The sequence below is a fragment of the Macaca nemestrina genome, chromosome 15, assembly GCF_043159975.1.
Source record: "Macaca nemestrina isolate mMacNem1 chromosome 15, mMacNem.hap1, whole genome shotgun sequence".
NCBI lineage: Eukaryota > Metazoa > Chordata > Mammalia > Primates > Cercopithecidae > Macaca > Macaca nemestrina.
This window is the reverse complement of record NC_092139.1, coordinates 69,744,530-69,772,247: the sequence shown is the minus strand read 5'-3', so window position 1 is coordinate 69,772,247 and position 27,718 is coordinate 69,744,530. Positions and strand designations below refer to the sequence as shown.

Below are 27,718 nucleotides of genomic sequence, written 5' to 3'. Positions count from 1 at the left end.
TAGGATTACAGGTGCCCGCCACCACACCCGGCTAATTTTTTGTATTTTCAATAGAGGCAGAATTTCACCATCTTGGCCAGGTTGGTCTTGAACTCCTATCCTTGTGATCTACCCGCCTCAGCCTCCCAAAGTGCTGAGATTACAAGCCTGAGCCACTGAACCAAGCATATATATGCAGATATAATAAAATAAGCTCAATTTAAGATTGGGCAAGGTACTTTTTTGCATATCTACCAGTGACCTGTGCACATAGGAAAACGTAGTGTTCCTGGTAAGAGAAGGAACTTAAGTTAGAAGAGGAATGAAATACTGTTTTCTATTGAAGTTAGAAGAGGAATGAAAGGCCGGCCGCGGTGGCTCACGCCTGTAATCCCAGCACTTTGGAAGGCCAAGGCAGGTGGATAACGAGGTCAAGAATTTGAGACTAGCCTGGCCAGCATGGTGAAACCCCGTCTCTACTAAAAAATACAAAAAATTAGCCAGGCATGGTGGCATGCACCTGCAATCCCAGCTACTCAGGAGGCTGAGGCAGGAGAATTGCTTGTAACACACTTCGATGATAAGAACCACATGTTAAAAATGTGTATGCCTTTTACCTATCAACTCTATTATACTGAAATATCTATATGAAATAGACACATATGTTTTTCTTAGTATTGCTTAAAATAGCAGTGTATTGAGAAGAGCTCACATAAAGATTTTATGAAAAAATTTCAGTGCATCCATAGGATGGAATAACATGTAACCATTGAAGGTGTCAGTAGATACAGAGATATGTTGTGCAAAGATGTGCTTTGCTATATCAAGTGAGGAAAAAATCAGTTTGTTATACACCTACACAAACAGAATCTGCTCTTGTGTTACCTGAAAACGTGTAGAAAACATAATCAAACTTATTTCTGGGGATTTGTAAGTGAAGTTCTTCTCTTTCTCTTATCTGTGATTTCTGCAATGAATATCTGAAAAGTTTTAGTTAAATTTCACTAGTAATGAAATAATCCTTGGAAAGAGAAGAAATATGCTACTTGCATAGATACAAATAATTTCTCACATTTTATTATTTATTTTTATTCCTGTGGATAGCTATCTTCTGTGAACTTTTACCCTGTTGAGAAGTAGAGGGTTTCTGTTTACCTGTTCCTGTAGATTTTATTGTATATACATTTTATTATAAAATTATCTTTTCATTATATATATAAACGTGTAAAAGGTATGAATTAATTATTTTATTTTAGTTATATATTTATGAAAACTAAAATAGCAAATATAAATGACCATTACTATTGTAAATGTATTGCTCTACTCAACAGGAGCATTCTTTAAAAATATTGAGCTCCCAAGCTGTGTTTATGCATTCTTTCAATCCGTTTAGTCATCAAACATAAGCCAGACACCTATTATGTGGAAGGCATATTCTACCATCTCTCAGGATCCTCCCGTCTTTGAAAACTTCATATTTACCTGCTGGGCCTGAGCAAGTTGAGAGATTTAAAATTGGGGCATTAGGAGGTAATCTCAATTGAAACTTTTCTTCCCTCCTTTCAAACAAAAGCATTTCTGAAGGTAGACAATAGTAAAAGATAACCCTCAACTACCCTTCTGAAAATGTATAAGTCTTGGGTAAAGACTGTTTTAGTACTTTTAAGAACTAAAATGTGGCACACAAACAGCATGGAATACTATGCAGTCATAAAAGAAAGAACGAGAGCATGTCCTTTGCAGGGACATGGATGGTGTTGAAGGCCATTATCCTTAGCAAACTAATACAGGAACAGAAAACCAAGTACCGCACGGTCTCACTTATAGGTGGGAGCTAAATGATGAGAACGCACGGACATCTAGAGGAAAGCGACACACACTGGGGCCTATCAGAGGGTGAATGGTGGGAGGAGGGAAAGAAGCAGGAAATAGAACTAATGGGTACTGGGCTTAACACCTGGGTAGTGAAATAATTTGTACAACCAACCCCCTTGACACGTTTTTACCTATGTAACAAACCTGCACCTCCTGCACCTGTACCCCTGAAAGTAAACGTTGAAAAAAAGCTCCACAAATAGTTTCATAAATTCATTTTAAAAGGATAAGAATTATAACAGTCTTAAATCCTAATATGAATGATTGGAAATATCTAATGTACATACATTGTATAAATCTAAGTATTGATAAAAATGAGCCCATGCCATTCATTTGAATTTCAAGCTTTCTTTGGCTTAAAGTTTTTGAAAACCAAAGTAAGAAATAGATTATTTTAGAAATTTGTTTGTGTTTTCACCTCAGCCCTCTTATTCCATACTTCTTTTAAGAACTAAAATTTATCTAAATGCTAGTCATCTGACTGGAACCGCCCCAGACGTGTTATATTGTAACATATTCTACTTAATGTAAGGCACCAGGGATTGTATGATGCCCCATTATTGTATGTCTCAATAAGAGAATTATTTAAATGCTGCCAATTATAGTTATAGTAAATCATGAATTATAAGTGGTATTTCAGTGTGAGAAATGGTGAAACATAGAGACAATGATCATCTTAGAATCACTAAAATACATCGTTACCTGTAATCTTTAAAACATACCTGAAAGTGTAGGTATAATTGTATCATCTCATTGAATTCAAATGTTGTCTTTAGTGGTATTAGTAAAAATTATAATATCTTACAATTACTGAGCTGTTATTTGTGTTAGGAACTATTCTATATCTTTCGTGTAGAGTCTTATTTAAGCATTACTGTGGTTTCCTCTGAGAAATCGACTCTTTTCATTCCCATTTTATTGATGAGGAAATTGAGAGCCAAAATAGGTAAGCAACAGCTGGGAAGCATCAGAGCTTCAAGTAGGATTCCAGCCCACGTTGAATGCCATTCAAGGGCTCTGGTCTTCCTATTCAAATAGGCTGCTCTTTCATTCATACAGTGAGTCATGAGGTAATAAGTAGTGTGCTTTCTTCAAAGGGAAATTAAGTTTGTTTTGAAGGCAGAGTAATAGCAGGCTTTCTGTGTTTGCTATTGCATGAATCATTGATGTAGCTGTAGACAGTGCACTACAATTTCCTAAAAAGTCTTCTCACTCTCATAGGACTGCTCTACATCTGGCCTCTGCCAATGGGAATTCAGAAATAGTAAAACTCCTGCTGGACAGATGATGTCAACTTGATGTCCTTGACAACAAAAAGAGGACAGCTCTGATCAAGGTATGCAGTAGTCAACTATATCAGCATGAGATGGCTTTGATTTCAATACATAGCATAAAAATGAGTTTTCTCATTTAAATGGAACTAGTTGGTGAAAGCTGTGGAATGTTACTTTTAATTCTCAGGACTTATAATTTATTTTTGGTCTAATACTGACAGGCTGTACAATGCCAAGAAGATGAATGTGCATTAATGTTGCTGGAACATGGCACTGATCCAAATATTCCAGATGAGTATGGAAATACTGCTCTACACTATGCTATCTACAATGAAGATAAATTAATGGCGAAAGCACTGCTCTTATACGGTGCTGATATTGAATCAAAAAACAAGGTATGGGTCTACCAATTTCATCTTCAAAATACTGAAATGCATTCATTTTAACGTTGACCTGGGTAAGGGCCAGTTTTCCATATTTGGAAGCTCAAGCATAACCTGAATGAAAATAGTTTGAAATGAGTTAATTATCTAAGACTTTATTTTAAATATTGTTACTTTTAAAGAAGCATTCGAGGGTACAGTTTTTTTTTTTTAATGCTCTTGTGGTTTATGTTTTTTTAAAAAACACTGAATTTGTATAAGGTAATACTTTGTTTTTTTTTCATGCCAGGTTTTTTTTCCCCTAATAAATGTAAAATGACAAAATTTGCCCTGGAAATAGGTTTTACATTAAAACTCCAAGAAAACTCAAACAGAGTTCAGTGAATAGTAATCCTGCCCCTTTGGCAAGTTCCAAAAAAAAAAAAAAAAAGTAATAGATATGAGGTGATGGATTTCTCAGTGACAAGTCTTTTTCTCAGTGACAAGTCTTAAGATATTTCTGATTGCACATGAGGCAGAAGCAGAAAGGGAAAAAGACAGCAATCAGAAATATCAAGGCCAATTTGGAAATTGGGTAACGGAGGGAAAGACCATGAAGAGGTTTTCTGTGTGTGTGTGTTGCTGTTGATCATTCATTTGTTTCCTTTGTATGGTGAGACAAGGTTCTTTTCAATTTTAGAGAATGACAGTTTTCAGTTTGGGAGAGGGAGTTAGTGGGTTGTAAACTGCTTAGAGATCAATTTCAGGAAGCCTCTGAGGATCCAGATAGGCAGTGAATAGGTGGTAATGTAGTGGGAAACACTTGAGCAGAGGGAACGACAAGTAATTAACTGACTTAGTGTCCTATTCTGGTAAAAATGGCCAATTGGAGTCTCAACTCTGCTTTCAACTCTAGAATATCTTGATGGGAAGGTGGGTGATAAGGGGCTTATAAGGAGCAAGATCAGGTTGGATTTTGAGTTTACTAGACCGTGTTCTACTCTTACCGGGGAAAATTATGTGATGTTTTCAGCAAATGAGTCTCTCTCCTACTCTTTCCTCTTTTTGGCCAAATCCTCAAATGATAAAGGGAATTGGTTATGTGGATGAGCGCTGAGACTGAAGTAATCATCTATTGTACTAGATTCCAGCTAGAGTTGTGCATTCCAGTTACCTCAGGAAAATTTTTAAATAATCCACAAGTCCAGGCTTTCCCCTGAAGGTTTTGATAGAGTAAGTCTAATATGTACATTTAAAAATGTTTCCTTGAAGCCAGGCATGGTGTTGCAGGGCTGTAGTCCCAGCTGCTGGGGAGTCTGAGGTGGGAGGATTGCTTGAGCTCAGGAGTTCGAGTCTAGCCTGGTCAACATAATGAGACCCTGTCTCTAACAACAACAACAACAACAACAAATTTCTCAAAATCTGGATACACTTCTGCTTAAGAACCATGAATACATAAGTGTAATATGTAAATTCTTATGTCTCAGAAACTTAAGATATTTCCAGAAGAGTTGGAGTTGGATATGTGCTAATTCCTTTCAATCTTTCCTTTCCAATAACATTAATCTAACTTTTTTTTTGGTTTGTTTTTGAGATGGGGTCTCAATCTGTTCCCCAGGCTGTAGTACAGTGGTGTGATCACAGCTTACCACAGCCTTGACCTCCCCAAGCTCAGGTGGTTCTCCAATCTCAGTGTTTTGTTTTTGTTTTTGTTTTTTGTTTTTTTTTGTTTTTTAGTAGAGATGAGGTTAATGCCATGTTTTTCAGGCTGACCTTGAACTCCTGGGCTCAAGTGAATCACCCACCTCAGCCTCCCAAAATGCTAGGATTACAGGTGTGAGCCACCATTCCTGGCCAAGTCTGACTTTTATATGTGGATGAGACATTAAAATGAATATTATTGGCACTATCAGCTTACGGAATAATGCCTTTTCCTTTATACCTTCAGTTATTCCCTGCCATTCATAAGGTCTTTAGAAATTTGCAGTGAGTAGTCTTTCATTAAGTAGAGAATGGCCCTCTCAGGATTTTGTGTCTCTTTGTTCACTTATTCAAGTGCTTAGGTCAGTAAGTCATTGTTAAGAGCAGAGTTTTCTCAATTAGAATTGTAGCAAATTCTAAACCTTTTTTTTAATCAATTGAAGCTGTATTGTGGACTATCCATTATGTCTCTTATGTTTGCAGAGCTTTGACATAATCAAGATGGCAGGTTTAAACACTAAAAACCATGGAGTTATTAAGAATACAGACGGGAATTCTGTTAGTTTCAGTAATCCTATGAACTGATGATTTAGTTAACAATCTGGAAAAAGTAAATACAAATAGATTTTAAATGAATGAATGGAAAAATTCTTCAAATGGGCAGTAGGAGTATTAATAGCAATTTTTATTGCACATTGGAGCTTGAACTTTTGGTAAAACATGTGAAACTAAAGAAATATTTTACATTCAAATTCTTGCTTTATACACAAGAATTTTGTCTTAGGGTTGGATAATATAGAGATAAAAGATACATCCCCTGCCCTCAAGAAGCTCTTTGTTTAAATGGAAAAAAAATCGTCATCCAAAAGTGCCATGCCAAATGCTGGGTTAGAAGCAAAGAGTCTTAGAAGCAGTAAATGTTGAAAGTGAGTTTTTGAGATGATCAGAGTTGATGTGGTCAGGCAGCGAAGGGGTGTTTCCAAGGGAAGCAGCAACATGTGGGAAAGCACAGAAGAGTAAGATGGAAGCAGCTACATTTGATTTACTTTCTATGAGTGTAAGTCCACGGGATCTTATATAAAGTTTCCAGTTCAGCTGAGAAATAGGTAATTTTTTGAATTACATATTGTTTTTGTTTTATATTGTTTTACAGCATGGCCTCACACCACTTTTGCTTGGTGTACATGGACAAAAACAGCAAGTGGTGAAATTGTTAATCAAGAAAAAAGCTAATTTAAGTGCACGTGACAGATGTGGAAGGTATAGTTATTTCTTTTAATCTGTGTGTTGTTCGAGATTGATAGCAGTCACTCAAGTCATAAATAATAAATTAGTAAGATTAAATTATACTTATTGGGACATAGTGATGAGTATCAACACAAATCAGTTAAGTAGAAAAACAATTATTTGGACTGGGCAACATGAAGAACAGTTTTAGTAGGATTCATCTTCTCTTATTGTATTGACTGATGTTATTTGTTGTATGATGTTTTTGGTTAGATGAGATTATGTTAGTTAAAGGGATTTCATGTTAATTTTATGAAATGTGAACTTTAGCTTTTAGTTTACTTTATGACCCAGTATTGAACTTCTTAACCTTTTCTAGTAGTTTTTAACCTCTGTGTCTTATATGCTTTTCTGCTAAATATGCTGCATGAAACATAAATAGGAGTTGAAAATCCTTTTTTCTATTCAATGAGTCTGCTTTAAGTTGCCTTGTTTGAAGAATATTAATGTTAGCTTATCCCTACTTGACAATTAATTGCTATTCCCACATACTGTGGGTCCAACAGCTTTTCCTTTTTTATTTCCAGTGTATTTTGATGGTTTTATTTTTAATTGGTATGGAGAGAGGGAGTGAAGATAGTTTTAAGTGGATACACTTTTCCTTTAATGAAGGCAAGCCGTAGGTGGGTGATAAAGAGAAAAGAGCTAGGCTTTGAATTCACACAAGACTGGGTTTAATCCCTAGCTTTCTTACTTGGTAAGTGTGTGACCTTGGGAATCTTATTTACCACCAAATGTGTTGTCATATATGAAAAGTAGGAGAATATATCCTTCAAATTGATTGTGCATAAGTAAGGAAGATATATATGGCATTTAATTCAGTGCCTAGCACATGCTTATTGGCATCATTAACTGAAACTCCTATGACTATTCTTACCAGTATTATTAATATTACTGCTTTCAGCAAGCAGAGAGGTCTTACTTATCTTACCCTCTAGCTGATTTTCTATTACAGCATATCAATCTAGGGAAGCTGTAAGGAAATTTTCACTTATAACTTTGTCCACTTCAGATAAGTGGCCCTAGCATTGTTTTTTGCCCATTGAAAGACTTTAAATTAATGTCTTCTACTTTCCAATACCTCACCGAGATAAGAGGTTTCCTTGTTGTCCCTTCTTTTAAACCTTGTTGGTATTTTACAAAGATGAACACTTAAGCACCCAAGTGCTTGTGTGTTTTAGTGCATGTAAATCTTTAATTCTGTATGGACAGGTAAGATGTTAAGTTGATAAAGTATATCAAATTAGCTTTTAAAATAAGTTTATTACAGTTCCTAAGGGAGAAATTATCTCTGTCATTTTAGAAATGCTCTCATACTTGCTGTATGTTGTGGATCAGCAAGTATAGTCAGCCTTCTACTCGAGCAAAATATTGATGTCTCTTCTAAAGATCTATCTGGACAGACGGCCAGAGACTATGCTGTTTCTAGTCATCATAATGTGTAAGTGTTTACATTAAAAGGCGAGTTAATGCTAAATTGAGGTTTAAAATAATTATAACAATAGCATCTTACATATCAGGTGAGATGTCATAGTGCGGTTCAGCTAGTTTTAGAGTGGCAGTCAGTTAGTCCCCTGCATCAGCAAGAAATCAAAAAAAAAGCAAGACGATTTAGAAGTACCAATGGATACAGGATTCTTTATCTCAGGACTTTTAAGACCTTGATACTTAGAGATCCCAACATTGTTCATTTCATCCAAGTATAACACCTATGGATGGGATTAAAAAACAGTGTCATATCTTTCATTTTTCTGTTTAGTTATTTGAGTCTTGAAATGTCCAGCTTAACAGAAAACCTTGTACTGTCTTCTGGTGACTATTTCCTACATACTCCTTGAATTTTTCAATAACCGAAGGGATTCACTAAATCCAAGGAAGACAGTCCCTTTTATCAAGTCAGAAGGAGGAGAATAAAAAGGACATTCCAGTCATTCTGATGTTTCCCTTGTTTCTGTTGCTGCGTTGTTGCCACTCAAACTGGTCCTGTTGCCTGGTAATGGTTGACCTTTGACACCAAGATGCCCTTACTGATTCAGATCCCTCAAGTCTTTAAGTTCCCATATCTATGCTTCTATGCTCAGCCATTGTTCCCAAAGCACCAGCACCCTGCTCTGGCAGCTGGGCAATCTGCAGACAAAGTGAGCAAAATGACACTTGCCCCCGTATTCAGAACCTAATGTGGAAACCACATCTTAGCCAAGAATTAGCTGAGACCTTCATGGTACAAAATCCTTTGAGGCCGTTGTTGGTCTTTTCTCTGGCAGATATTAATTGGGCTTGTTCTAAAGGGTCAGAGGGGTTCAAATAATGTGACAGAAAGAGATCAGTGTTTGTTTCTTCTTCTTTGCTATCAGATCTGTACTGTGAGGCACCTTTATATTCTCTATAGAACCTTAGGCAGTAGAAAGTCCATTTATGAACCTTCTCCAAGCAGTGGCTCCCAGTTGTGGTCGGCCCTTGAGTGATCTGTTTTACATGATAATGAAAATCGTCCAAGCTACTTTCATCTGTAACTCAAGATTTTAAAATATCTTCAAATTCTACCTCACAGGGAGCCATTGAAGAGAATTCTCAGAATCTCAAGTAGGTTAGTTGGACTTAACAGAACCAAGCCCTGTGCATGACTCATCACTAATCATGTGTAAAAATAGGGCTTTGTGCTTGCTTCCGCAGCACATATCCTAAAATGGGAACAATACAGAGAAAATTAGCATGGCTTCTGCATAAGGAATCAGCACAAATTTTTGAAGCATTCCATAGTTTGGTCAGTCACTGGAAGGTCATTTGACTATTTGCTGACTAGCTCTAAGGAAACAGTGTGAATCAAAGCAAAAAATGGGTGCCACCAAAATATTGAAATTGTGATTTGTACTAAAAAAATAGTCATGTAAGATGGTCTATGAGGTGATTCAGAGCTGAATAATGTGTTTGGTGCAAAATATGTTGTTAGTGTGTATGTCAAAAATTAGAGAATGTCAACTTACAACTTCTTCATGGAAACTAAAAAACATATAGGTAGAGTTTTGGTCTCCATGTCAGGTGGAATTGAACATCAATATAAACCATTATCCTAAGAAACATCTGCTGGCTCAGAGTTGGAGTCGGTACAGAAGGATCACTGGTCCAAGCCAGGTCTTAACATCCATTGGTTTTTCTGCCGTTGGTGTGATTGGTCAACTCCGTAATAGTGGACACTCACATTATCTACTTTAATGAGATATTTATGAGTAAATTTAGTTACAAACTAAGACGTAGTTGAGATGCCCAGAATTATAAGCCCTAAGGAGCAGGAAAACTAAGAAGCAAAATTAAGACTTAATAACATTTGCTGAAAACTATAACATTTGCATATTAGAACCTATGAACAAAATATGCATTGGGTTTTATTTGGGATTCCAAGATAATTTTAGTTACAATGTTTAGGAACAGATTATTACTTTGCTTTACTATTTCTCTGAGCATTTAAAAAATGTTATCTTGTTAAATCTTTGTAACAACCTAGTGAAAGAAGGTAGCAAAGTCCTCACTTTGTTGAAGAAGATAAGCAAGCCATCCAAGAACAAATAGCAGCTGTTCATTATGGAGCTAGGACTTAAGCAGAGTTGGAACGCTTTCTATTATGTCATGCTAATGCAAGCTAATTTACTGGATCACACTGCTCTCGATTTATGAGCATTTCACCCTACATTTTTGTCTTCTTTACTTAGAAGCTTCAAGAGAAGTTTGTAGAATGTACTCATAAGTGGATGGGATAATACTGTTAAGTTCTGATATTATGATATTGTTTGAAATACTCTAAGAATTTTACATTTGGTAAGTGTTTTACGTCAGTATTAAAATAGTAATTTGGTTTATTACATTTTTATACATAGAATTTGCCAATTACTTTCTGACTACGAAGAAAAACAGATGCTAAAAATCTCTTCTGAAAACAGCAATCCAGGTAACCCTTGTGATAGTGAATTACTTTAGGTCAGTTGTCCCTGATCTTTTTGGTACCAGGGACCAGTTTTGTGGAAGACAGTCTTTCTATGGGCTGGGGGAAGGTGGGGATAGTTTCAGGATTATTCAGTCATGTTACATTTATTGTGCTACTTTATTTATATTATTATTACATTGTAATATATAATGAAATAATTATACAACTTACCATCATGTAGAATCTGTGGAAGATCTGAGGTTGTTTTTCTGCAACTAGATGGTCTCATCTGGCGGCAACATGAGACAGTGACAGATCATCAGGCATTAGATTCTCATAGGAAGCACACAACCTAGATCCCTCGGGTGGGCAGTTCACAACAGGGTTCATGCTCCAATGAGTAGCTAGTGCTGTCACTGATCTAGGAAGGGGCAGAGTTCAGGCAATAATATGAGCCATTATTATTGGTTGGCTGTAAGTACAGGTGAAGCTTCCCTGGTTTGCTTACTGCTCACCTCTTCCTGTGTGGTGTGGTTCATAATAATCCATGGGTTCATAATAATCCATGGACTGCTACCGGTCTGTAGCATGGGAGTTGAGGACCCCTGCTCTGGGTGGTCCTACCATAGATAAAAAAGTAAAAGTAAGGAACTTTTGATCTCAAAAGAATGCTGAAGCAAAGTTATGTTACATATGCTTGTCCCAACAAGGTCTCACTATTACTGACTTCATTCTTCCTCATTTGAAGTTGGAAAGAGACACATTTACTTTGTTGGAGGAAGATGTGCTCTTCTACCTGCTGGTTAGTTGTCATGATAACAGCAATTTTGTTAGAACAAATGCTCTGCTACCATTTGCCAAAAGATTGTCATAATAAATATACAAATTTCTCAACTCTAGGCTCAGGAGATTATAATAAAATTAGAAAAATGTTTCACAATAACAAAAATGCTAGTATGCTACCTGGTTGTGGACACCTAATACATTGTATAACCCAAACGATATGAGAACACCTTTAATTTAGCCATCAATTTATCAAAGAACTTTTATAAGTTTGGTTTTATAAGTTGCAGGAGATAAAGATGGAGCAGATGTAGTTTTGATCCTTAAGGTGCTCATAATAGAGCTGTCTCTATTTCATTTCTGTGCTTTTTCAATAGAATTTACAAAGAAAATATTTCCATTTATGTTTTCACTTCACTTAACAAATAACTATTGAATGTCTTTTAGATACTAAGCATTTTTCTAATGCAATAGAACACAATTAAAAATACAGACAGGAGTTTGTTATTATCATTGTCATTATTTTTTTATTTTACTACTTTATTCAGTTCTTACTGTGTGCTAGATGCCCACTGGAAGCTTATAATTTATTATATATTGATTATGTGCCAGACATAAGTGAGGAGGAAGGAAAGTTTTGGTAAAAAAAAAAAAAAGTAGGTATGATTCAAGGGAAGCATGCAGAGTGAGAAGAATTTTTCTAGGTAAAGAAGCAGAAGAATAATGTTTGACAGAAGAAACATGCAACAAGATTGTGTGTTGGCCAGAAGGAACATCTAAGGAGATTGCCTGTTTGGCAGGAAGGGCAGCAAGTGCAAAAGACAAGATGCTTGAGTGAACTTTGCAGGGTTTCTGAGCAGTTCAGTTCTGCCAGCACCAAAAGTGTGAGATACCAGAGGTTGGGAATGAGGTGAATACTTAGGTAAGGCAAGTTTATGACAGACTTTTTAATACTACAGAAATGAGTAGATTTTATCCTGTGGGCCATGGGAAGTTTACCAGGTAGAATGCTTTGGACTGCAAATACTGATGAACAGTGGTGAAAACAGTAGGAACCAGAGTTGTTTTGTTTATTCAGTGATATCCTAGGGATCCCTCTTGTCCCTCTTTCTGTGCTGTCGACAGTGTTTTATTCATGTCTCCTTTCATGGTTGGGTAATCTGCAACAGCTCCAAACATCTTGTTCTCACAACACAACATCTCAAGGGCTTCTTTTCTTCACCTGTGTTTTCTAAACAGGGAGAAAACTTAGAAGTACACAAGGGGCTTCCTGTAACATTTCATTGGCTGTGTTACACTACCTGCTCATTCCCAAACCAGGCACTGGGAATGCAAATACGTGATTAGCTTAGAATTAACGTTTCCCTTTCTAAGGCTGAGGAGGGAGATTGGGATAATAAACATCCCAATAGACTTGTGTTTCTTCTGCAAGAAAGAATAAGGAATGGCTATTGGTAGGGAGTCGACAATGTTTGCTGCAGGGGCTCATTGGAGACATGGGAGCAGGGGAGTCACAAGATTAAATGTGAGTATTAAGGCATTCTGGTTATGGTGTAAAATGGGTTAGCAAGCTTTTCCTGTAAAGGACCAGGTGGGAAATATTTTAGACTATGTGGTCTCTGTCATAACTACTTACCCCTGCTGTTGTCTGCTGTTGTAGAGTGAAAGCCACCATGATTCTATGTAAGCAAACAGGCATGACTGAGCTCCTTTAAAACTTTATTTACAAACCATAAGGCAGATTTAGTTTGGACTGTGGCCTATAGTTTCCTGGGGTTGGTGGAAGGTTACCATGGAAAGAAACCAGGAGACAAAGGAAGCTTTTGCAATAGTCAGCCATAGTTTTCGTCACACGTCCTTGGACTAGTATCAATGTATTATAAGGTTTTCACCTATCCATGGTGGAATAAAGTTAGGAATCTCAGTTACTCATTTTAATATGTTGGTCTTTGTTTTTATGGTGTTATGCCTTTTTATTTGTTTTGCTTAATTTTTTCATGTAAGAACTAACATTAGTAGTTGACGGTTTTCTTTTAAATAGAAGCCATTTTGTAAAGTTTATGTTCCCAGTGGCAGTGGGAATATAAAGCAGAGGCAGAAGAGAGGTATAGTCCATATGATTTAGTGATAATTGAATGAGAAAGGCTTGGGGGACCGAGAGAAATGTCAGATGATTTACAGGTTTCCAGGTCGTACACTAGTATTTAACCTGGACATGAGGAAGGAGTAGGAAATTTTCTGGTGAATACAGAAGAGCAAAGAGCTGCAGGTCAGCAGGAATGACCATTTTTTTCCTAGGCATGTTTAATGGAATATTCATGTAGTATATTTTGAGTAGGTAATTGGATAACCAGCATTTATAACTCACATCCTACTACTTTGACTCTCAGTAACAAGACTTATCAAAGATCAAAGAATCTGAAAGTTGATGAAACTGTCCATGTGTATCACCATCAGTGACCGAAAGTTGGCATCCACAGAACACAGAATTGGGATAGGTGAACTTAATAGATAAAGATGAATATCAGAATTGTGTTCCTCTTAGGGAATGATAGTCTCCATGACCTGTGTGAGTCACGGCTGCCAGAAAAGAAAGAGAGCAAGGAGTGTATTAAAGAAGCACAGCAAATTCAGTCCTAGAGTGCCCTGCTTGACTTCATGTCATAGTTCTGATTTCTGAAATACTATTTTATGCAAAATATGCTTTCTGTTTTTCCCCTCTTGTAGCCTGCAACCAAATAGAATCCCTTCAGTGGGGCATTTTTGTGTTCTTCCTTTAATAACAGCAACATATAAATAACAAAAAGAAGTAAGAGAAAGAGTGTTTTTTTATAGGCTAGTATTTAACATAAACTTGAGAGTGAGTACCAAGATTATACTTAGAATTTACAGACCGGGTAGGAAGACGAGATAGAAATCTGAAGATTACTGACTCAAACACAGTGTAGTTTCATTGCTTTATTGTCACATCTCTGAATTCACAACTATGAATTATATTCGTATGCACTATAACTTTAGAAAGCACCTTCCCAAACCAAATATTAAGTGATTGATTATAATTTCTTTGAATTATTATAGAATTCACTTTCCAAGTGCTCATGAGAATTATTGAGAATTTGCTACATAGTAACATCTCAGCTGTGTCCACAAGAGCTATCTGTCACCTTGTCTTAATGACTATTGGCTCACTAGGAATATTGGTTTTGGCATTAAAATGATATTTTTCTAAATGCAGATAGGACCAGGGATCACTCTTGAACATTAATGTCCAAGCATCTTAAAATTACACATCAGGTTTCATAATCTGACTTCTGCCCCACTCTCCATCTTTAGCCCTTTTCCCTGTGCGCCCTTTCTCTGGCATTACTGAGTTGCTGGTAATGTCCTACTCACTCGTTCACTCTTTCAGGCCTCACTCCTGCTCTTGCTGCTGTGTGGAATGCTGTTACCCTTTCCTTCCCTCTACCACTTTTAATCTGGCTAGCCTCAATATTTCAGTCTGTGCTTGGGCATGTGTTCTAGAAAAGCCATCCCTGATATGCTTTATTTTCATTGTTTTTAAACCCTAATGCCTAGCATGTATGTAGCAGGACTCAATAAGAAATTTCTGAGTAAAATAAAGACTGTTTTTACAAAGATGATGTGCAAGACTGTTCTCTGCAGTCTTGGAGCAGAGGGGACAGATATGTGGGGGAATAACGTAGAGTTCAGGTGGTAAAGATGCAGTAGAAAAATCAGTGAAGTCAGAAGGCAGCCTCAAGAAGGAGGTACCTTTTTATCTGGGGAAAGACATGCAGAATCAAGGAAGACTTCACATATCATTGTTTTAAAAGATGAAAATAAGGCCAGTTGTTGTGTCTCACAACTGTAATCCCAGCATTTTGGGGGGCTGGAGGAGGTGGATCACAAGGTCAAAAGATCAGGAACATCCTGGCCAATCATGAAACGTCATCTCTACTACAAATATGAAAAATAGCTGGGCATGATGGTGCATGCCTGTAATCCCAGCTTCTTGGGAGACTGAGACAAGAGAATCGCTTGAACCAGGGAGTCAGAGGTTGCAGTGAGCTGAGATTGTGCCACTGCACTCCAGCCTGGTGACAGAGAAAGACCCTGGCTCAAAAAAAAAAAAAAAAAAAGAAGAAGAAGAAAAAAAAAAGAAAATAAAATAAATTTGTCAGAATAGTAGAGGGAAACATTTTAGATATTAGGAAGACACTGTGCACTAATAAAGGTGTCAGTAGTAGTTTTGGAAATCATTTATAAGGTACTATTGTTGCAGAAAACAGGAGGCAGGAGAGACCCAGTGGGTGAAACAGGAGGATTTTATTTAGGTGCACACCGGTTCAGTGGATTTGCATCCAAATGCTGAGTCCTGAACAAAGACAGAGCCTGGCTTATAAAGGCAAGCTTACAGAAGCAGAACAAAGGCAGTTAATCATATAGTGACAGTTTTGCAACCTCAGCATAGCTTGTGACTTTGCAACTACATTGAAGGAAAAGAAGAACTTGCAAAATATATACATTTGTACAAATAGCTATGAGTAAATGCTGAGGGGAAGGGGAGACGGTAAAGGAATTTGTTTTCTTAACCTTGCTCTGGGATGTCTGGACCCATACCTGTGGGCTCTGGCTTCTTGGACAGGGTCAACACAACCTTACCTGGGCCCTGCCTGTTACTATCCTTAGAGTCAGAGTAGTTAAGTGCAGGAAAACTTGTTTCTCTTTAAAACTAAATTTCCTTTCATTACATTTACTGCTTCATGATTAGGAAGTGGAGAACAACATTCTGTGTTACCTTATATGTTTCTACTGTATTTTAAAATTGTGTTTCTGGTGGTTTTGTTCATTTATGTTGGGTGGATGAATTTGTGAGTGAATCTCATCAGGCGTCTCCCTAAGTGGTTTGTTGAAGTCTTAGAGAGTGATTTCCTAAGTAACTATTTCATGAAACACTAAACACTCAATTTATGAGATAAAATAAAATGTTGTCTTAAATCTATTTTTATAAAGGCAATAGTTTTTAACTGTTCTAAGTGGTTCATTTTAACTGAATATATGGATTTCTCAACAGAACAAGACTTAAAGCTGACATCAGAGGAAGAATCACAAAGGCTTAAAGGCAGTGAAAATAGCCAGCCAGAGGCATGGAAAATTTTACATTTAAATGTTTGATTTAATGTTGTTTTCTTTGCTTTAATAATATTAGGTAGTCCAAATGAAATTATCTTTCAGACTAGGTTTTGAGAATCAATAGATTCTTTTTTCTAAGAACTTTTTAATAGATTCATAAAATTTAATAAATTCAGCAACCTCATTAACAGAAGAATCAATAGATTCTAAGTTAGCATTTGAAACTTAACTTAAAAAACATAACCACTATAAACTTTAAAATACTCTTACTTTACAATATTCTTATTTAAAATATTCTTATCTACCTTTTTGATTAGCTTATAGGTAATCTTTCCTTTTGGAATAGAGGCAAAAGAAATTCCAGAACTTTGTTCTTTTATTCTTACAACACCCTGACATGATAAAGAAAGTAACATCAATTATTGGATTATATTATTAAGCAATAGAATTATGAACAATGTAACACTGATGGTCCCTGAGCTGGATTCGTGGTTGAAGAGTAATCATGGCCAGTGATTGAAAATCTGCAGTTTTATATTGCAGTCACTGATAGCAAAGTGAAAGATATATTCTGCCTTGTGATCTCTCATTGACCTCAGCGTTTCTCTTCAGGGAGGGAACCAGGTCATAAAAGCAACCCAAATGCCTATTACAAGAATTGTATCTTGCAGAATGGGACCTTTGGTGTTAGTGCAGAAACACAATAACATTTGAACTTACTGCAGTTGCAGAAAATGAGTACAGATTATTAAAATTTTTATCCACTGTCATTAGTACACATTAGAATATATTAGAACTGGACTTAAGCAGATAAACTAGATACACAACACTATCATATTACGACATATAATTTCAATTAAAATTTAAGAATTTGCATTTCTTTCTGTTTGGTGTTGATTTCAGCTCCTAATAATTGAAAGCATGCCTACAATTCAGTTAGTAATCTGTAGAGGCTCACTGGTTAGGGTTTGGTGAGGTAAACTCTTTTCAAGTGAGGAAGACTTTGCAACACTACAAATCATCCGCTGATGCATTTTTGGCAGATTTAACACGTAATAAATTAAGTGGAGTCCAAACAAATGGTGACAAAGTTAAGTTTGCTGGTTCATGTTTATCTTCTCCCGTTGGCTAAGGTGAATTATTTTTCTCATGTTAGTCAGAAGCCAGTGATGTGGCAGTAGCTGAACGTAGATTAAAAAGTTAATTTTTAATTTTAATTAATTATTTATTTTAACAGTTAATTTTTAATTTTAATTATTTTCCAATTTTTCATTGTCTATACTTGATTACTTAAAATAAAATTATTTTTAAAACATGCATTCCAAAAGAGGAAACATCACAGAAATACAACAAGCAAATTAACCTTCTATTTTTGCATTTGCAGGAAATGTCTCAAGAACCAGAAATAAACAAGGATTGTGATAGAGAGGTATACCATTATATTCAAATGTTTCTGTTGAATTAGATTTTTACATTATGTTGTTTAATAAAGTGTTGTAAGTATAGGCACACATGATCCTATCATGTAAGTAGCATAAATCATCAGTGAAAAATTTAATATTTAACTCAGAAAGAATTCTGTAGATTGAGTTTTAAAGAGATACAAACCCCAGAGATATTCTTTCATTATTATGGAATAATCCTGAATGGTGCCGTAAAGTGCTAGGTCATGCGACTTTAGAAGCTTTGGATCAATCATTTTATCTTTCTTGGTTTTAGTCTGATTATCAATAGTTAATGTGGCTAAAGAAGATAATTTCTTATTCTGTGTATCTTCCAGCTAGAAAATTGTACGGCTATCGAATGTGAAATTTGGGGAACATCTTATTTTCTGGGCATCCACGCTTGTACCTCAGCAGTTTCGCTCTGTTCCTTGTGTTGTGGCGAACTTTGGTTCCCATGTTTCAGTGAGAACCATCATGTTTTTGATATCCCAGGGACCAAATGAAAAAAAATGATCAAAGGCAGTGGGGGAGAAGAATATCTCAGTGCAGAAAAGGGCAATCTTCCTTTCTATTCCTGAAGCCCCACAGTGTCTCATCCTCTAAATCTGACTGCTTAATGTGAGATCTAGGTGGTAAAGACAGAAGAAGACACATTTTGCATCTTTGTATTTTTATTTGCGTGTTTCCATGAGTCAAATGGGATAAATACATATATAAGATTCTGAAGAGTCATTGGGAATAAAAGCACAAAATGAAGGAGGGCCCTTTTTGAATTTTAAAAAATTCTGTTTTATTCAGTCAAGCAGAAATGAAGCAAACTTTACAATGATATGATAATTACATCTTAAAATTAGAGGGTAATTGTTCTGTATATATGATCAAACTTAAGTGTGAAATATTTTTAATGACTACAATAATGACAAACTGAGTCAATTGATAAAATCAATCAAAAAGGTTCTTTTTATTCAATAAAGTGAATATCCTTAATATCAAACTTCCACTCAAGGCTGAAGAAGACATGAAGAAGCACGGAAGTAATAATATGGGATTACCAGAAAACCTGACTAATGATGCCGCTGCTGGCAATGGTGATGATGGATTAATTCCACAAAGCAAGAGCAGAACACCTGAAAGTCAGCAATTTCCTGACACTGAGAATGAAGAGTATCACAGGTAAGCCTATGACAACATTTAATAGGAGACAGCCATATGCTGTCAAACTAATCCTAATTTGGGCTAATATTCATGATTAAAAATTTTATATTTTTCCTAGGATATTCAGCCTTGCCTGGTAATCAGAAAAATGAAAATCAGCAAAAAATGAGTTACCATTTTTTCCAGTCATTAATTTATTTGAAAAATAACGAGTATTGGCAAATGTGAGGGGAAAGGAATTTCTTTACATTTTAGTGAACTTTTATTTTAGCTTCAGAGGTACATGTGCAGTTTGTTATATAGGTAAACTGTATCATGGAATTTTGGGCTACAGATTATTTCATCAGCCACATAATAAGCAAAATACCCAAAAGGTAGTTTTTTGGTCGTCTCCCTCCAGCCATGCTCCACCCTCAAGTAGACCCTTTTGCCTGTTATTCTCCTCTTTGTGTCCATGAGTTCTCATTGTTTAGTTTCCACTAAATGAGTAAGAATATGTGGCATTTGATTTCTGCATTAGTTTGCTTAGAATAGTGGCCGCCAGCTCCATCTGTGTTGCTGCAAAGGAAATGGTCTCATTGAAAAAGACATGTCGTACACTGTTGGTAAATGCATTTCGAACATTAATTGAGTAGCATATTCACACACACATATATAACATAGTAAGGATATATATGTATATTAAGGATACTTGTATAGATTTGTTACGTATATACTTACATATAAGAACATTTATTACAGCATCATTATATCAAAAGATGGATCCTTATCAGTAGGAATTTATCATTATTAAAAGCAAATCCTTACCAATAGGAAATAGCTCAATTTTCATTCCCAGAAAATAATGTAGTATGGAACCATTTTTTACAAATGAGGTTAGATCTAGAGTATACGGATTATTTCACAATTAAAATGTATTTAAAACCTTTGCTTTGATAACACATCTTAAGATAATTTTGTTAGAATTCTTGTAATATCTGCTGTGTTGCAAATGGAAGCTGCATGCTCCATTGACACTGTACCTTGATTGCTAGTTATTAAATTTTTGTTGTCAGTGCCTGAGTGCTGAAATATTGGATCTTCAATCTGAATATTGCCAAGGGATTGTATGGGGATCTATATTTAATATAAACATTTCAGTATATTGGGTAAAACTTTTATTAAAATGTATCAAAGGATCTTTCATCTACTAAACCAGAATTTGGTCAGATTTTTCTGCAAAGAGTCAGTTAGTAAATATTTTAGGCTTTGCAGACTGTATATATATTTTTGAGACAGGGTCTTTGTTGCCCAGGCTGGAGTGCGGTTTTGTGATCATGGCTCACTGCAGCCTCCACTTTCTGGGCTCTAGTGATCCTCCCACCTCAGCCTCTCTGCTAGCTGGGACCACAGGTGTGCAACATCACACCCAGCTAATTGACTCTGTGAACTGTAGAGTGAATAAGCGTGGCTGGGTTCCAAGATACTTGACTTACAAAAACAGGCAGTGGGATTTGGCCCACAGGTGCTAATGTGCTGACCTTGTGCTAAAAGGAAGGTGCTACTAATGCAGTAACTCTTATTCATAAAAGTGTCCGGCATGTGTGACATTATCCTTCCTTTTAGAAAAGGATATATTTCAGTATTCACCACACCACATTTTTCCACAGTGACTTCATATAATTTTTAAAATTTCATTTATAACATAAGACTATTTTCTGCATTTCTGCCACTTTATTCCTGTTAATAGAACTCAGTAGTTTACTGTGATCAATTACTTTGTATATTTGATGAGTATCAACTGTTCTAGAATTGGCTGATTTTTATCAAGCCAGAAATACTCTCCTTGAAACGTTTAGTGTTTCTTGGTCTTTATGTATAAGCATGAACAAAGTGATATTCAGCTTATGGAATCTAGAATTGTTTAAGGTGACTTTTAGTTCTATAGTTTTAAGAATTTAACACCTCAGTCTGGCATTTTTAATGCCACATGTGTATAATTTTATAATTTTTAAAATATATAATTGTTATGTAAAATTTGAAGACTACACCTGTTATATAAAATTAGAAATTAATTGTCTATTATTTTCCATGACTGTGGAAGAAAATAACAACATTCTCAGCCATGACTTCTAAGTATGATGTCCTTAAAAGAACATGTCTACACTCATGAACTCAATTTTCTTTTCATTCACTCTTGATCTCACACCAGTAAGTCTTCAGTTTCAGTACTCCTCCAACGTTGTTTTTCCTCAAGATTATCACTAATTTTTTTCTGTAATAAATCTAGACATTTTTCGTACACTTCATTTTATTTAATCTGTTAGCAGAATTTGAGCCAATGGAGGACATCTCTCTAACAGCGTCTTCAACTTGGCTTTCAGGACCTCAGTCCCTCAGGCTTTTCCTCCTGCCTTTCTAATCCATTCATCATGGCCTCTTTTGCTTGCTCCTCCTCATCTTTCTCCATTTGGACATTGTTTTTTCCGAGGGCTCAGTCCTCAATCTTCTCTCTCATGACTTTTTCTTTTTTTGAGACAGAGTTTCACTCTGTCACCCAGGCTGGAGTTCAGTGGTGTGATCTCGGCTCACTGCAACCTCCACCTCCTGGGTTCAAGTGATTCTCCTGCCTCAGCCTCCTGAGTAGCTGGCATTACAGGTTCGTGCCACCATGCTCGGCTAATTTTTGTATTTTTAGTAGACACAGCATTTCCCTATGTTGGCCAGCCTGGTCTCAAACTCCTGACCTCAGGTGATCTCTCTGCCTTGGCCTCACAAAGTGTTGGGGTTGCAGGTATGAGCCACTGCACCCAGCCCCTCGTGACTTTTTCTACCGTGTATATGCTAGTGATTTCCAAATGTATGTCTCTGGCTCAGATCTCTCTCCCTAATTCCAGATTTCCATATGAGCCTGCCTACTTGATATCTCTATTTGGTTAGCTATTGGGTATCACACACTTGTCAGACCCAAAATTGGGCTACTAATGGCCTTCCTGAAATCTACCCCTCATGTATTCTTTCCTACTTTGGTTAAGGGCAACTCTTCCAGTTGCTCTGCCAAAAATCTCGTTGTCATTCTTGACTCATCTCTCTCTCCATCTCTGACACCTTACATCTATTCTCTCAGTAAATCTTGTCAGGTCTACCTGAAGAATATGTCCAGAAGCCAGTCATATCTTCTACATCTGAGCCACCCTCATCTGCAGTCTACATGAGTGTCATAGACTGGTAATTGATAGTCCTGGCTTTTAAAAACTTCCCTTTTCATCAATTCTTAACTCAGTGGATGTACTTAAAATATAAGTCAAATTGTGTCAGTCCTGTGCCCCACCCCTTCTGATTGCCTCCCATTTCACTCTGAGTATGTGTCAAATTTCCTCCTAATTATCTCCCTTGCTCTGCTTTAGCCACACTGAACTTCTTGCCATCCCTTATCTACCCCTAGTGCTTAAAGACTCCAAGCACACCTCTGTACTTGGAAGTTCCCTGTGTCTGGAATGCTTTTTCCCCAGATATCCTCCTAGCTTACTCTTTCCATTCCTTCAGTTCTTTATTTAAAACCTCCTTTCTGCTAAGAAGCAGAAAAAGGGTAAAAAGAAACACATTATGGAACAACCACTTTCTGAGGAAGAACCATGTACTACCCAGATGCATCATGCTTAAGATTCAACTGGGAGTGTACCAGGGAGGCTCTCTAATGTAACCAAGGGAAGGTTCAATGAAACAAAGTGATTTATCATCTCTAACTTCAAATCCATTTGTATCTTGACATCAACACTCTTAACCTTATATCATCATTTCTTAGAGTCTTTGATATACAAATAAAAGGTTTTTTGTATTAGAAAGAAAGAAATCCCCTTTCTCAGCAGAGACTTTTCTGACCATCCCAACTTTCCCACCACCCTCCCCATCAAACACATAAACATTTCATTTTCCTGCTTTAGTTTTTCTCCTCTAACGTACTGTATATTTTGTCTTCTCTGTCTGTTGTTATTGTGTGTTTATCTCACTCTCATGAATAAGGATTTTATTTTTCACTACTATATCCTCACTGCCTAGAAAAAGGCCTAGCGTATTGGATGTAGCTACCTAATAAATCCTTATTAAACGAGTGAATGGAGTTTATCCTGGGTATGTTGTTTGATTGATTCTCACTTTAAAATTTTGACATGGGTCATTCTATTAGTTTTGTCTGGTAATTATATGCATTTTAATTATTGTTTTGGCTTTTTATAATAAGCTACATTCTTTATATTAATTTTTTTATTTAGGGAGAAAAGCCCAATATTGTGGTTATTCATTATTTATTCTTTTATTTGTAATCATAATTGTAATTATGGTAAACTGAGTCAGAGGAATTGCAAACTTTACTAGTATTTTATTTGATTTGATTTTTGAGATAGAGTCTCACTCTATCGCCCATGCTGGAGTGCAGTGGTGGGGTCTCAGTTCACTGCACCCTCCGCCTCCTGGGTTCATGTATTTCTCCTGCCTTAGTCTCCTGAGGAGCTGGGATTACAGCGGCATGCCACCACACCTGGCTAATTTCTGTATTTTTAGTAGAGACTACTAATTTCACTTTGTTGGGCAGGCTGGTCTCGAACTCTTTACCTCAGGTGATCCACCCACTTTGGCCCTTCAAAGTGCTAGGATTACAGGCATGAGCCACTGCACCTGGCCACCTGCTTTAAAAAAAAAAATGGGGTGGCACATTTAATGGACTTACAAATTCTTTTCAAGGGATTATGAACCTTTGGTATTTGAAATAAAAAGACAGAGTTGGAAATTTTTTGCTTCCTATAGTAAGAGGAATACTGGTCCGGCACTGGCTATTCTGATGGAGCAGGTGCTGCTGCTTGGCTGTATTTCAGAAGCAAGCTGCTCACATCTGTATTGGTTGGTGAGCAAGACCAGTGGTCATTGATTGGTTGATTAGATTTCAAACTGGCTCTGGGTGGCTTCTTGTTACCATTGGTACAGGTCATTTCTTTCCTAAGTTAGACTCAACTTTAACTGAACATTTTCTGTTTAAAAGTTGCCTTCAATTAACTATGTTCAAAATGAAACTATTTTATATTCCAGAATTTTAGACCTCATTTTAAAATTGTGGTCACGATGAATTGGTTAATAATAGCTCTCAGGAAGATCTATTTACATTTTTTAAAATACATATTTCTTTGCATAATTTATTCCTTAAAATTAATTGCCTTGTTTCTGTTATTGGTATTTCTAGAAGCTTTTGTTCAAGTCCTAACATAAACTCCAGTAGGAGGTTTTAGTCTCTTTGTCAGTTAATATATGTATATGGTAGTGATATTCTCTTTTTAAATTCCTTTTCTTGTTCACTGTCTTCTCTGTACAATAACAGTAATATTCTTATGCATTTTTACCTCATTAAAAATAATTACAGTTTTCAGGTCATGTGATGCCAACATGTTTGTTCCTTTTGCTTGGTGTGTGTGCTGCCATTCAGGCTCTGTTGTGGTTCTACATGAATGGCAGCTTTTTAAAATAACTCTGTGAAGAATGACATTGGTACTTGGATAGAAATTGTATTGGATCTGTAGACTTCTTTGGGCACTATGATCATTTTCACAATATCAGTGCTTTCAGTCCAGGAACATAGGATGTATGTTCATTTATTTGTGTCATCTCTGATTTTCTTCAGTTGTGTTTTCCAGTTATCCTTTTATAGTTGACTCACCTCCTTCGTTACATATTTTCCTAGGTATTTTACTCTTTTGCAGCCATTGTCAAAGGGACTGGGTTCTTGATGTGACTCGCAACTTGGTTGTAGGTAGTGTATAGTGGTACTACTCATTGGTATTTGTACATTTTGTAGCCTCTGAGACTTTACTGAATTCATTTATCAAGTCTAGGAGTGTTTTGTAGGAGTCTTTAGGGTTTTCTAGGGATAAGATCATATCATTGGTGAAGAGATAATTTGACTTTCTTTTTTCCAATTTGGATGTCCTTTATTTCTCTTGCCCAATTGCTCTGCCTAGGACTTCCCAGTTTTATTCTTAACATGCATGAAATAAAAGTAAAATCAAAAGTGATTAATGATTACTTTATTTCACATCTCTGTCGCATACACAGATAAAATTAATTCAAAGTTGTATGTTAAAAACACAATATTAGACCCTGTCTTGTTCCAAAAGGAATTTCTAAGTTGTCTATAAAATACAGAGGAATCAAGAATATAAGTGGAAAGTGTTTCCCAAAAATAAATATAAAAAGTATGGGTTAACACAGGGCTTCCCAATCCCCAGGCCATGGACCAGTACCAGTCCCTGGACTGTTAGGACCTGGACCACAGAGCAGGAGGCTAGTGGCAGGTGAGCAAGCAAAGTTACATCTGTTTAAAGCCACTCTCTGTCACTCACATTACTGCCTGAGCTCCTCTTCCTGTCAGATCGGTGGTGGCATTGGATTGTCATAGGAGTGTGACTCAAACCCTGTTGTAAGCTGCTTACACAGGGTATCTAGGTTGTTCACTCCTTATGAGAATCTAATGCTTTATGATCTGTCACCATCTACTGTCACCCCCAGATGGGACCATCTAGTTGCAGGAAAACAAGCTGAGGCTCCCACTGATTCTACATTATGGTGAGCTATGTAATTATTTCATTATATATAAGTAATAATAGAAATAATATGCACAATGAATGTTATGTGCTTGAGTCATCCTGCAACCATCCCCCAACTCAGGTCTACAGAAAAATTACCTTCCACAAAACCAGTCCCTGGTGCCAACATGGTTGGGGAGAACTGGGTTAAGAGATGTGAGACCCCTTTGCCTTGTCTTGGATTAATGTGCAGATATGCATTGTGTGAATGACATCTGATGGCACCATGTTGCCCTGTAGATCATTTTAGGGACACCTCCAGTATTTCATGAAAATCAAAATTTCTTCTAGTGATGAACAAAATGATACCCAGAAGCAAGTTTCAGAAGAACAGAATGCTGGAATATCACAAGAAGAGATTGTGACTGGTAAACAAGAGCAGATGGAAGTGGCTGAAAAGAAAATGAATTCTGAGGTATTTTCTTTAGTCATTTTCAAATGTTTTAATATGTGTATTTATTTAAAAGACAACTTTATGTATTTTGGAAAGTACACAGGATTTTTAAAACAGAAGTGCAATGTTTAGATGCCTACATGTACATTGTGGAAGGGTACAATGCTTAAACAGTTATGAATAAATGCAATTCTTATAACTGACTGTAAAAATATTAGAAAAGTAGTATATTGATAAAACTTTCTTCAGAAAAAGGAACTTAAAGAACTTTAAGAAATTGCTTCTGTCCAAATATATGCATAGCTAAGGTTCTTACAATGGTGTAGTTGATAGATTAGATATCAGAGAATAAACCCAATTTAAAAAATATACTCAAGCATATTAATCTTATATTTTATGCATTTGGGTTTTTTATAATTCAGAGAAAGGCTTTTCCAATTCTGAAATTCTAAAAATCCTCTAGTGACTTATTTTTCATGGTCTTTAAATAAGTATTTCAACTTTTTGGAATTTACACATTTTTAGATTTGAAGTTTTGTCCAACTTTTTTCCAGTTAAATATCCACTATGGGAATTCTTTCCTTATACAAATATAAATGTCATACTTTAATTTCAGAAGAAATCATGATATGTCATTCTCTTGAGTGCTAATTAAAAGTTCCCTTTGTTTACTTAGGTTTCTCTTACCAATAAGAAAGAAAAAGATCTCTTGCATGAAAATCGCATGTTGCAGGAAGAAATTGCCATGCTGAGACTAGAAGTAGACAGAATAAAACAGCAGAGCCAGCTAAGGGAAAAGAAACTTTTGGAGGAAATTGAAAGTGTGAAAGCAAAGAAAGATAAAATTCTAAAGGCTGTAAAATTAAGGGAGGATCATTAACAAAAATCAGCATTTAAGTACAGTGGACAGCTTAGCATTTTGACAACTGAGAATAATGATAAACTTCTTAAGGCTGTAAAATTGAATGAGGAAGCATTAGCAAAAATCAGTATTTCAGTAGAGTGGACAGCTTAGCATTTTGACCGCTGAGAATGCTCAGTTCTGAACTGCAGAATGTAAGACACAGCTAGGAAACACTGGAAATGGAAATCCTATCATGTCGTTTTAGACTGACTACTGCCCTACATGACTGTGATCAATGTCAAATAGATGAAACAGACTTCTTTACAGAGAACAAACATGAACAGGTTTATTTACAGGAAAAAATGAATTCTCATATATCTAACCTAAAAGATAACAGTGAGATTCTTTCTGAACAACTCTAATGTTGACAGCAAAATTAACAGCCTAAACATTAAGCTGCATCACACAGGATAAATTCTGAGAGACAAGATGGGGCAGGCCCCCATCTTTCCTGTTCAGACAACTTAGTCATTCTAGTGTGTGGGCTTTGGAGACTACAAACACATCAAGGGCAGAAGAGATCCTGTGGCACGGCACAGCTGCTTTACCAAATCATGGCCAGACTGCTTCTGTAAGCAGGCCCTGATCCTGTTCCTCATCACAGGACAGGACCTCCCACCTGAGGCCTCTAGCTACCCCCACCAGTGTTCCCTGGCCAACGGAGATTTGAAACCTTCCTGGGACAGAGTTCCCAGAGAGAGGGGAGGGCCACCACCTTTGCCGTTTGGGCACCTAGCCGTTCTGGCCCATGGGCTTTGGAGAGCCCAAGCTGACCAGGGGTGGAAGTGGTGTCTCAGTGCAGCACAGCCACCCTCCAAAAACGTGGCCAGACTCTTGTTTAAGTCAGTCTCCGACCACATTTGTAAACACTGGGTGCAGGCTTTCAACCAGGGTCTCCA

General features: G+C 36.6%; 1 non-coding gene and 1 pseudogene across 1 annotated transcript; both read left to right on the top strand.

The window, feature by feature from the left end:
* The window catches only part of LOC139358636 (POTE ankyrin domain family member G-like), a 28,911-nt pseudogene extending 2,075 nt beyond the window's left edge, over nt 1-26,836 (top strand).
* LOC139358997 (U6 spliceosomal RNA) lies at nt 9,136-9,242 on the top strand. The gene has a single exon (XR_011614497.1). It is a non-coding gene; the product is annotated as a U6 spliceosomal RNA (small nuclear RNA).
* Nucleotides 26,837-27,718: the final 882 nt, after the last annotated feature.